Genomic DNA, 12,312 nt, shown 5'->3' with positions numbered 1-12,312 from the left:
CAATTAACCCTCTTCCTTCATTCAATCCGACTTCTTCATTCATTCCTTCAATGAGTGTTCCTATTATATCACCACAAATGAACATGACGCAAGGGGGCAATTCATTTAACCATTCCATTCCTCCTTGTAGTGTTCCTCCTGTCCAATCATCTCCTCTGACTAACTATCATAGTGTCCCACCACCTTACTCTCTACCTTCTTTCAATAACATAACACCTCCATCACAATCTAACACGTCTAATATGAACTCTTCGACTGAAGCGACCATTAACAATCTTGCACAAACTGTCTCTTCTTTACAGCAACAAATTGCCTCTATGAATCAATCTAAGTTTAGTGTGCCCACATTTGACGTTGCGAGCCCACTTTCTCTTGACATTGTCCGAGCTATTCCCCCTAAACATGTTGAAATTCCGCATTTGGAGCTTTATAATGGTAAGGGTGATCCTCTAACACATGTTAAGACCTTTCAAACAATATGTACTGATTTTGCTTATGACCAAAGGTTGCTTGCAAAACTGTTTACTAGAACATTAAGAGACAAAGCCCTACAATGGTATTGCTCGTTGCCTTCTTATTCTATTACTTCTTTCGAACAACTTGCAAATGCTTTCATTCAACAATTTCAAAACAATATAAGTCCTAAAGTTACTTTGATTGATTTAATGCATTGCAAACAAGGTGTTAAAGAAAAAGTGACTAATTTCATTGGTAGATATAAGCATTTGTATGCTCAAATTTCCTTTCCAGTGCCTGACAATGATATTCAAAGAATCTTTATTTCTAATTTACAAAAAGACATTAGAGAAAAACTTCTGTTTTTTGAGTTTACTTCTTTCCAACAGTTGTGTGCAACTCTTCACAATTATCAACTGACTGTGAGTCAAATGGAACAATCACATCCTATGGCTCTGAGTGATAAGGGTGATAGTAGTCAACAACCATTTGGAAAGTTTAAACCGAACAGAGATTCCATCAAATTCAATGAAAACATCATCAACAACAATGTGAATGCAACATCAGGTGTGCCTCCTATTTCTAAGTTTTTCAAGAAAGAAAGAAAGTATACTCCTTTGAATGAATCATTGCATAGTATTATGAATAAATTATTGGAACAAAATGTGCTTACTCTTCCTCCTATAAGGCAAATTGATCCTGCAAAGATTACGTCACCTTATTTTGATAATAAATCTTTTTGTCAATTTCATCGTCAACCTGGGCATGATATTGAAAAATGTTTTGCTTTAAAGGGGAAAATTCAAGATTTGATTGATAATAATACTATTTCTGTTTCTGGAGTGAATGATAGAGGTAACACATCTGTAGCTCCTCCTAACCAAAATCTTCAGATTTTTACTGATCCATTGCCTTCTCATACCTCTAATGCGATTGATACTACTGATTCCTCTGTCTCACCTGATGATCTCGTGTCTATGACTCCGAATGTGATTAACTTTGTTGAGCAGCAGAAAATCCCTAAAGAACCTTCCATCACATTTGATTCTAGTGAAACCATTAGGGCACTTGATGGTCCTTTATACATAGTTGCAAAAGTCAAGAATACACCTTGCCGTGGGTGCTTATTGATCCTTCGTGCATGGTTAATGTTATTACTGAAGAATTCCTTTTTACTTTGCAATTGAATCAAGTGATCTATGACAAAATAGATGTGGTTGTGAAACTATTTGATGCATTTTCTTCTCCCACAATTGGTTCTATTACATTACCTATTGAGGTCCGTAACAAATCCCTTGATGTGAACTTTGCTATTATTCCATCTTCCGAACAATTTCGTGTGAAGCTTGGCTATCCTTGGCTATCTTCCATGAAAGCTATTGCTTCTCCTATTCACAAGTGTTTGAAATTTTCCCATAATGGTGAAGTTGTTACTGTCAATCATAGTCTCTTTAAACCAGCTGAAAGAACTTCTAGTGTTCCTATTGATTACTTTTGGCCTAAACAATTCCAATCTCTTCCTCCGCGAAGTGATCATTTGTTCAAATCTTATCAAAAGTGGAAAAAGGATATGATCCTTTCTCTAAGTGAACCTAGAACACCCAAACTTGATATTCCTATCATTCTTGAGAAGGAAGTTCTTCCTTTGAAAGATAAAACTAATGTCTTTCCTCAAGAAGATTCCCAACCCATCCCTATGGATGTGACTATGCCTATATCTAATAAACTTCCTAAGAGTAGACCTATCCCTCCTCGTCATGATGGACTTGGTCTCCTTCCTAAACCAAATATTCCTCCCTTATATGGAGCAGTTCCTCCTCCTTCCTCTTATGGAGAGAAGAGACCTTCCTCTTCTCCTATTATTCAACCTAAGAGACCACAACCTAAACACCCAAGTGATAAGGATGAGAACATTCCTCCTCCTCAATCTTCGCAACTTCCTACTAAGACTCGACGAAATCGTTTTGCACGTGAACGCCGGCGAAAGTGTCATCTTAGAGCTCAAACTTTGCAATCCCCAAAAACACCTTCAACAAGCATTATTCCATTTTCTCCTCAGCCGGAAATTGAGCCGAAATCTCCTAAACATAAGATGCATGATGGTCTTGATCCTGTGCGAGTTAAAGATCCTATTTTTATAAATCTTGATGATGATATAGATGAAAATGTTATTCATGATGCAAATGTTACTCCTGTTCATTCTGATAGTGAATATGAACTTGTTGATATTGATAACCATTTATCTAATGAATTTTCTAAAGCACTTATCCTAGCTCCTAGACAAGAACACCGCAGCTTGGCATATGAACATAGCCCTTGTTTGGATCTTGTGATAGCTCCATCTGCTGTGTTGGATGTTCCTCCTCTAGCGTGTTCCCTACCTTCCCGAAACATTGATCAGCAAGATCGGGGGGTAGATGACGTGCTAGACTAGTTTCATTAGTATAGCAGATTCTCTCCCCCTCTCTTTTGTTACTTCTTCTATGTGTTATTCTCATTCTTCTATTTGTTGTCCTTGGTGTTGTCTACTTGAGGACGATGCAAAGCATTGAGATCTCTCAGTCTCTCTCATGTTGACTCAAAAGACACATGTGCTCCCTTCTTCTAGGTGACCTTCCTTGATTGGGGAATGAAGAACAATTATGCATACACACATATGATATACATGAATTATCATACAGCATACTGACCTTGAGGAAAGCAAAGTCACCTTGTGCTTTGTGTTTTGTGTCTATTATCCTTGGGCTTATCTCACACTTGGGGGCTAAATCCTTGTGATAACGTGCTCCTTTCTCATTTCTTATATGTATCACTACCTTAAAGCAATCACCCCCGGTGAGGCGTGTGCGATCGCTTTAATGTAGGGGGGCATACATCCCGTCCATATCTTTTCAAGATACTTGAAAATTTCTTGGCAAAGTTAGCTTTGCCTTGAAATTTTTTGATATCTTTCTTGCATGACTCATAGTGAGGGAACCTTACTACTAACAGTCATGGTTCTCCCTCGTGATCTTCCCTTTTACTGTGTCAATTGAAGTCGTAAGATCCTTAGTCCACTGGGGGCTTGGTGTATCTTGCCTCCTTGACGTGGTGAAAGTTTTTCAATGTTGTTTCCTTGTACTTTACCGGAAGTATTGGCGTACGCTTATACTCCCACTAAAGTGGGGGCTAAATGTAGCATCCTAAAATTGCGACACTTGCAATTTTGACCGCATTTGGGTCTTCACGATGGTGACGCAACACACAACCTGAATGGAGACCCCGAAACCTGATTATGACACTGAAAACTGCATTTTCTTGCACCCTGGCCTGAACCTCCTTTGCACCCTGCTGTCCCAGGAGGTGGGACCAGAGCGCCTAGCGCCCTGGTCCTTCAGGGCCAGGGCGCCCAGTGCCCTGGTCCCCCAGGACCATGGCGCCCAGCGCCCTAGTCCCTGGGTCCTATTTTGGGCCCGGTCTCTTTTGGACTTCGGGTCTTTATGTTTGCAAATTGGAAAATTATCTTTCCTGGTCGGCCTAAGGTCGGGAAAATCAGTCTATTAACCCTAATTGGCAAGTATATAAACTACATTTTCCTCTTTCATTTGAGATGATGATGGGAAAAGGCGTGGAAACTATACTCAAGCATTCAAGCATTCAAGCATTCCTTCAAGTAATTCATCATTTCAAGTCTCCATTCAAGGCTAAGTGTTGCATTCAAGACAAGGATTCAACCATTGAAGAGGAGATCACATACTACATGCTACATACAACATACAACATACAACAAACAACAACATCTATACCTTCGCACATAAGGATACAAACATCCTTACAACAAGGTATTAGTACTTGTTTTACATTACATTTACAGCAATTTCTCATTTCTTGGTTAATTCCAAAACCGGGGTTTGACCTAAAGGCAAACCCCTAATCCCTAACCCCCCAATCGTCTTCACTTTTCTATGTGTAGGTTGCAGGTACGCGGCTGAAATTGAAGATCTGGAATCCTTGTGCAGAGACGAACAGATCTCCCTTCGTTTCGCGGATTTTTCGGAGGACCGTGGCACCGGGCGCCATCGTCTCGTCAACTTTTGCTCAAATTTGCAGGACAGCGCCGTATCAACATTTTACTGCTAATTCCAGGTCCGCAGCTTCATCCTATATCCCTATCTCAGTTTGTAAGCGAATCTTTGTCACTTTCTATGCATTCCTAGCTTAATTCTTCTATCAACATTCTTTACAAAAGAGGGTAGCCTTGCTTTCTTAACCCTTGAAACACATTTAGCATCCAATCTTGCATTGTGTGGGATTGGATCTTGTGGGTTTCAACCCCTCTTTTGAATGTAAAGTCTCTCCCCTAAGTGAAAACCATCAACCCTAGTGAATCTCCCTTCTCTCTCTTTGGAGTTGGAAGAGGGGAGAGGAACTAGGGTTCGATCGTGATTTTCCGCTTTACAATATATACATGTATATATATACATGTATATATATATGTATATATATATATATGTATATATATGTATATATATAGTTTAAAATATGAATGTATAGGTCAAATTGAAGATTAATCATTTTATTAGATGTTTATATTATATATATGTTTTTAATAAACATATGGGTATATTTAAAAATGATGCTTTAAATTCTAATTAATTTGGAGTTTAATCTCTTAGGAACTTATAATAACTTTATAAGTTATTTTGACTATAAGGGATTATTTAGTCTACCTAAATTTAGGCTATTCCAGGCTAAATTTTATAGGGAAATTTTCATTATATATTAATTGACCCTTTAGTCGAATTAGATTAATCAAATTTTAATTATTGTTAAAATATTATATAGACAATTAATAATCTAAGTGCTAGGACTAATTTTAGTTAGTTCCTAAAAGCTATTAATGGTTATTGGAGGTTAATATTATCCTTGTCAATCAATTTAGAGATTTGTGATTTAATTTAATCTATTGATTTAAATTGATGAGAGAATAATTAATTACTTTAGTATTCCACATTTAATATAAATATTATTTTTCTTACTTGAGTTAGTGGTTAGAGTTAAGCCAAACATAGTTAAGACAAACTTGTTAGTGTGTTTTCTATTAGCAAATTTAATGTTATTAGGTTGTTATTTAAAAAAAAAATTTATCCCGTTCGTGCCCAAAAGTTTGGGCATGACAGTCCACCTTGTGAATAATATGTGGTGGCCAAAATCCACTTGTGGCCTGAACTTGACAATGGACTAATGAGACCAATGAAATCAAGGCCCATTTTTTCAAAAGGCTGATCAGTTGAAATGGGATGAAGAGGAAGAGCAGCTAACCTTTGCTTGCCTACAAAGAGTGCACACTCTTTGCACTATTTGACCCATCTATGGGTCTCATTGAATAAATATGGCCAATAATAGCCTACTCTCATGATCTTCATAGTTGTAATTCTTACTGAGAAATGGCCACCTAAGGGACCATTATGGAACTCATCTAACAACTTGTTGGTTTGATCACCTATTATGCATCTCAGCAAGACACCGTTTAGGTCCCTTTTGAATAAAATGCCATCCACCAAGGAATAGGGGATGGAATTAAGCTTGTGATTCCTTCTGTTGGTTCTATCAAAGTGAGGAGGATAATTACCATCCCTTAAGAAAGAAGACATATCCTCAAACCAATCGATTTGTGTATTTTCTTGAGTGTCAAGTTGTTCTTCTTCCTGCAACAAGAAGGAGACCTCTGACTCTTCCAAAAGTGAAATAAACCGCTCACAGAGTCCCTTACCTCTTACCAACTTAGTGATCTTGATGTTAAGGTCATATTCCATGACCTTTGTGATCTATCCAACTCTCTTTTCACCTATATCCTTATTCAGGAGGAACTCCTTCACACTGGCATGTGGAACTAGGAGTTGAATCCGGCTATTTGAGAGCATATGTCTGAATTTTTTTAGTGCTCTCACAACTTTGATGACCTATTTATCAACATAACTATACTTGAGTTCATAATCTTTTTGGCCTTCACTAAAAAAAATCTATGAGTTGCTCCAACCCATCTTGATTTACTTGCATTAGGACAACATATATACTTGCTTCTCCTCCCAAAGTGTAGAGGATGCAGTCTTTCCCTTAGTTAGGATTGACCAAGGTACGAGCCTGAGCAATGGATTGTTTGATCTAATCAAAGCCTTCCTTACCTTCCTTGTTCCATTTTAAGATCATTTCCTTCTTTAGCATGACATTAAGGGGTTTACCCATGGCGACTAGTTTTGAGATAAATCTTCTTACAAAGTTAATCCTTCTGAGGAAGCTTTGTAACCCTTTTTTATGGCTTGGGAGTAGAAGAGACACAATAGATTCCACTCTCTCTAGATCAATGGACAAACCCTCTTTAAATACAATATGTCCTAGAACCTTGCCTTGGTCTATGGAAAATACACACTTTTTGGGGTTCAAGGAAACACCATATTCCTTGCACTTCCTGAATACCCGCTCAGGGTGAGAAAAATGGTCTACCACATGCTTGGAGTATACAATGATATAATCAAGATATACAAGCACATTTTTTTCTAATACTCCTTTAAAGGCCATATCCATGGATCTTTGAAAAATGGCATTTGCATTTGTTAGTCGAAAAGGCATCTTACAATAGGCGTAAGTGCCCCATTTATTAGTGAATGTAGTTTTAAATTGGTCTAATTCTTGGAATAGGACTTGGTTATATCTTGAGTATCCATAAAAGAATGAAAACCTTTCAGAGTCACTAACTTTGGCTAAAATTTGTTCCATGGAAGGAAGGCAATAATGATCTTTGAGGGAGGCTCTATTGAGGTCCCAAAAGTCTACATGAAGTCTAATTTCCCCATTCTTCTTCCTAACTGGAAAAACATTGGCTACCCAAGAAGAATTCTTAGTTGGAAAAATAATACTAGATTCTATAAGCTTGGTTAGCTCTTTTCTCATCAAAGGCTTAACCTTGGGGTTTATAGGCATTTATGTTTGTCTAATTGGCTTAACATTAGGATCAAGCTCTATGGTATGTTGAGCTAAGTTGGGGTCAAATCCTTTTAGATCTTCATATGTAAAAGAAAAAACATTATTCTATTCTTGACAAAGGTTGACAAAAATATTTTGATCTATTTGAGCACATACCTTTTGCAAACTGAGAGCTTTTACTTCCGCCATGGATATCGATTTGTAGTCTCCTTTCCTTACGGCCAAGTTCATAGCTCTACGTTTCATTTGATCATCAATGTTGAAGATACCTTCCAAAGTAATCAATCCTTTGGGTATCTTATTGGAGTTAAGTTGCATAATTTGATCTCCATACTGGTATTGCAACAGGTCTTGCTTCTTGTGGGATAATTTTGCCTCATTTTGTAGAAAATTTACAATTTGCGGATCAAAATAAAAAACCTACCAATTCACTTGGTTATTAGGCACTCCATGTCTCACCACAAGTCTAATTTGATTTTCTTTCTCTACTGCAATATGAGATGGAATGTCATGTTGAGAACCAAATGATACTAATCTATCAACATGTTTATTCTGATTACTAGGGACACTAGAAATATTGAAGGTCTCAAATCCTTCAATTAGGTCTCATGCTCTATGTTTACGGGACTTGAGAAGGTTGTTCTTTGTGATGCTCTAAGCTCTAATATGATTCACAACCAGCTCACTCTTTCCATGCACCTTTAGGGATTTGATCCCTCTTCTTTGTGCCATCTAGAGACACAAAATCAAATCTTCATACTCAGCTACATTGTTAGTGAAGCTAAAATGAAGTTTGAAAGAAAATTAATATCGCTCCCCTTTAGGAGAAATAAGTAATACCCTGACCCCCACATTATTTTTGTTCCTTGAGCCGTCAAAGAACATATCCTACAATTCTTTTATGTCATTGCTTTCCTTTGAAAGATTGGGAATAGGGGCATTTTCCTCATGAGTGCAATATGTACCAATGCCAGTACCATTGACCTCATCAATGAGATCAAATTGAAATGAATTTTCTCACTCATCATGTAGACAATGAGGGACCTCTTCCAATTGATTTGTAGGTTCTCTTACTGAAATTTCTTCCCTCTCCTCATGGAGTGTGCAATTCATATTGATAGGGCTTGAGAAATAGGGTTCAATGATATCCTTTGCAATAGGATCTACCTTTATGACCAGCTTTAACAATATCTTGTTCTAAATAACATGTGAGACCAATTAGAGGATAGGTAACCCCCTATCTTAGCAGTGAACTCCCTAGACAGACAAATGGCGAAGTAGGTCGGGAGGTCAATTAGTGAGATATATTACAAAACACTACAACTTGAGAAGACATGCAAGGTCAAATTTAGGTCCTTGATGAGCCCACAGTCTGAACTGATGTGCCATCAAGTTGCACAATTCCTCTTGTGATAGGCTCATACTTGATGCCTAGGCAGTTAGCCACTCCCTTAGGCATAACTAAATTACTATCTCTACTATCTATCATGCAATTGTGAACAAAATTATTTCCTATAATCATATAAAGATAGAAGGGAGGAAGATTATTGATTTTATTTGAATTCTCTACCTCTAAAGTCTGCACTAAGATTGTAGGAGTTGAAGAGCTAAACCCTTGTGTAGTCACCTCTATAGCATTTATATCCTTTAGGGCCTCTTGGAGTAGGTCTCTCTGAGATGGGATAGAAAGAGCATCCCACATAGAGATGTTAAGGCTACCTTTTTTCATTTGCTCTACTATGTTGAATGAAACCATAGCCTTAGTGGGAACCTCAGTGGTTCTTCCTTCTTGACATTTTGAGTCAAGTTTGGTTCTTTATTTGGAGCAACCACCTTGTGAGGAGTCTTTGGTAATGAGGATTGTATAGTGGCCTGTGAATCTTGAGGTGCTCTAGTAGAAGTATGAGGATCTATGGCCCTCCTTTTGGATCTTGTATTGTTGGCCACATAGTCACTATTAATATTCCTAATACCACAAAAGTCAAGTCTTGCCAATTCATGAAAGAAGAATCTGCCTATGGATGATTCAAAAAATCACCAAATTGTTGTTATCCTAACATGGTTGGCTCACCCTGGGCTATTGAGGCCTGAGAGAACTCACCATTCTGACATGTCTGTTGATTATGCAGTTGATTGCACTGATATCACCAATCTTGTTCCTAAAAAATATTGTTTTGTGTTGGTACTAATGCCTTTGAAGTACCTACAGCCGTGGGGTTTAAACTATTAAAGGGCCTAGCATTAATCCATTGATTTTTCCCTTGGAAGTTCAAACTTTGTTGATAGTTCTAATTTTGTGGTTGGTAGGATCTGTTGGCCTGTGACAACAGCCTTTTAACTAAAACTAATTCATTTCCAAACCCTTGCATTTGCTAGCTCATTTTTTGCATTGAGGCTTCAACATAAGCCTTGAGCTCTCAAATATCTGAAGATGGTGGATTTGGTGTAGGTGTGCACAAATAACTTGTAGACGTTATTGGTATTTTTGCCATAACAAGCTATTGTGTAGAAGCCTCTAAAAATAAGGGCATTGGAGGACTAGGAGACAACTTCCCTACCTATATTAGGCAATTTTTTTCCCTAATGGTAGTGTCATCAGCCCCTGGAAGATTATGTCCTCCCATTAACTGAATCATGGTAGGAATGTCATTATTTAGAGCTCTAAGAAAGCATGATTTGAATATGGCTTCACCAATGCTATGATCCTATCCTAGGTTTTCTGAAATCTATAGTATAAGTCAACCATGAAGTCATGGGGTTCTCTCTTGATGGTTGTTAGCTTCTCAACTAGTACCAAATGGTCACTTTTATCTTCAAATTGTTTGCACAACCTTTCTCCTAATTCATCCCAGTTGTGAATGGAGTCTAAGGGTAGACCCCTATACCATTGTAGGGCCTTTCCTTTGAATGAAGAGGTAAGAAGCCTCACTACAACATTGTCCTTTGTTACATCAAACATCATGCATATGCTTGTAATATCTTGAATGTGTTCATATAGAGTGACAAAGTTTTATCCAACAAAGAATGGTATGGCCTTTAGGGTTGCTACTAGGATATCGTTACTTTGGGCTAAAACCAAAGGGATGCCACCATTAAAGGTGACAAATGTATGTTCTCTTGGTACTGACATAACAAATAGTGACCTATTGATGTGGATGGAAGGTCCTTTAGAATATGCTAATCTTGTAATAGAAGGGGTAGAATGGGATCTTAGGGGTGTAGATGATTTTGATTGGGATCCCCTAATAGGCGACAAGGAATTCCTATCCTCTCTTCTCCTATAATTTGAATAAGGAATATGAATGAATTGGAAATTACCTCTTGAAGATGATTTGGTTTGTCTTCTTGGCATAAAAGATACAACTAGTCATCACCAAGAGTTTGAATTTGTTCCTCAAAATCACCAAGTGCTTTGATTGATTTCCTCCAAAGGCTAGATTTCTGAGAGAAGCATTGAATCCTTAGCAAGAAGTTGAAATCTAGTGAATGAAGTTATCCTAAATGCTTTTTTAGATTAGTTCCAGAAAGCGTGCCATAAACTATTGTCACAAAAGTGTACACCCTTGATGAAATCTCAAGCTCATCAACCCTATGAAACATTCAACAACCTCCATGTGTGAGACCTATTGGTTTCCAAACAGGATTTATGCTATCTGATGTAGCAACCAAATTTCTCTTTCAATTTTGGCATTTTGATATTGTTTTGTATGACCGGTAAGTGATATGGTTGTCATTGTTGGCAACACCATCTCCTTAGTCTTCACAGTCCATCGATAGTAAGTAGACCAAGTAGCAGTGAGTAGACCGGCTAAGCAATAAGTAAACAGGAAAACAGTGAGTAGACCGGAAAGCAGTGAGTTAACCAACAAGAAGTGAGTAGATCAGCAAGCAGTGAGTAGACCGACAAGTAGTAAGTAGATCGGGTAGTAGTGAGTAGATCGGCAAAAGAGAGGTCCATCGGCTAAACAAAGAACATAATGGTATTCAGGAGGAAACCAGCTAGACAGATTTTGATCGGTTCATTGAAAGAGTCTGTAATCGACATACTGGTAACGTTTAGTTACATTCAGCTAAATCAGGAGTCTTCTCCAGTCAACTAGCGGACTTATCAGCATGTTCAACTCTATTGACAGGGATTCCCTACAATGTTTTCAAAGACGTGATTTAAGGCATGATAATGGAATTTTGAAAGAAATGTTTTGGAGGGAAAGCTGACAATAGACTCAAGGGTCAACAAATACACATATCTTATTCTTGAGATTGTTGTTGTCAAGGTGAATGAAGAGAATGTAAAAGTGGACACAGGGGGAGTTTAAGAGACTGCAGAGCCAAGTGATAGAGGACTGGTAGAGTGGAGTTTTCATAGAGTGGTGATTGAAGTGATAGAGGACCGATAGTGTGATATCCAAGTATCAACAAATCGGCAGAAGGAAGAGTTGAAAGTGCATTAAGGAATTCAGAGTTATGTAGATCAGACACAACTGATACAGACCTAGTATGATCTGATCAGGCTAATGAGTAGCAATTTTAGCAAATCATCCATTTGTTTCTTTCTAGCAACTTCAATATAAATCCCTTAACCAGGTGGACTTTAACAGGTCCCATTGTAAAAAACCTTTAATCGGGTGACATCTTAACTGATGTTCTAAGTCCTCTAACCGGGCTACCTTTAATAGGGTAAAGGCACTAACCAGCCTTGAACAAAATCCCTTAACAGGGTGGCACCTAATAGTGTCTTTGTAATATCCTAACAGGGATGGCTCTTCATCGGGCGTACTCTAGAAGAGTACAAATTTTTTGAGTTCATACTCATAGTGTGGTTTTCTCCCTATTGGTTTTCCATGAGATAAATCTATGTGTCATTGTGTATCTTTTCATGTATGCATATTCTTC

The sequence above is a fragment of the Cryptomeria japonica genome, chromosome 10 (assembly GCF_030272615.1).
Source record: "Cryptomeria japonica chromosome 10, Sugi_1.0, whole genome shotgun sequence".
Lineage (NCBI taxonomy): Eukaryota > Viridiplantae > Streptophyta > Pinopsida > Cupressales > Cupressaceae > Cryptomeria > Cryptomeria japonica.
Note: the sequence above shows the minus strand (reverse complement) of the source record.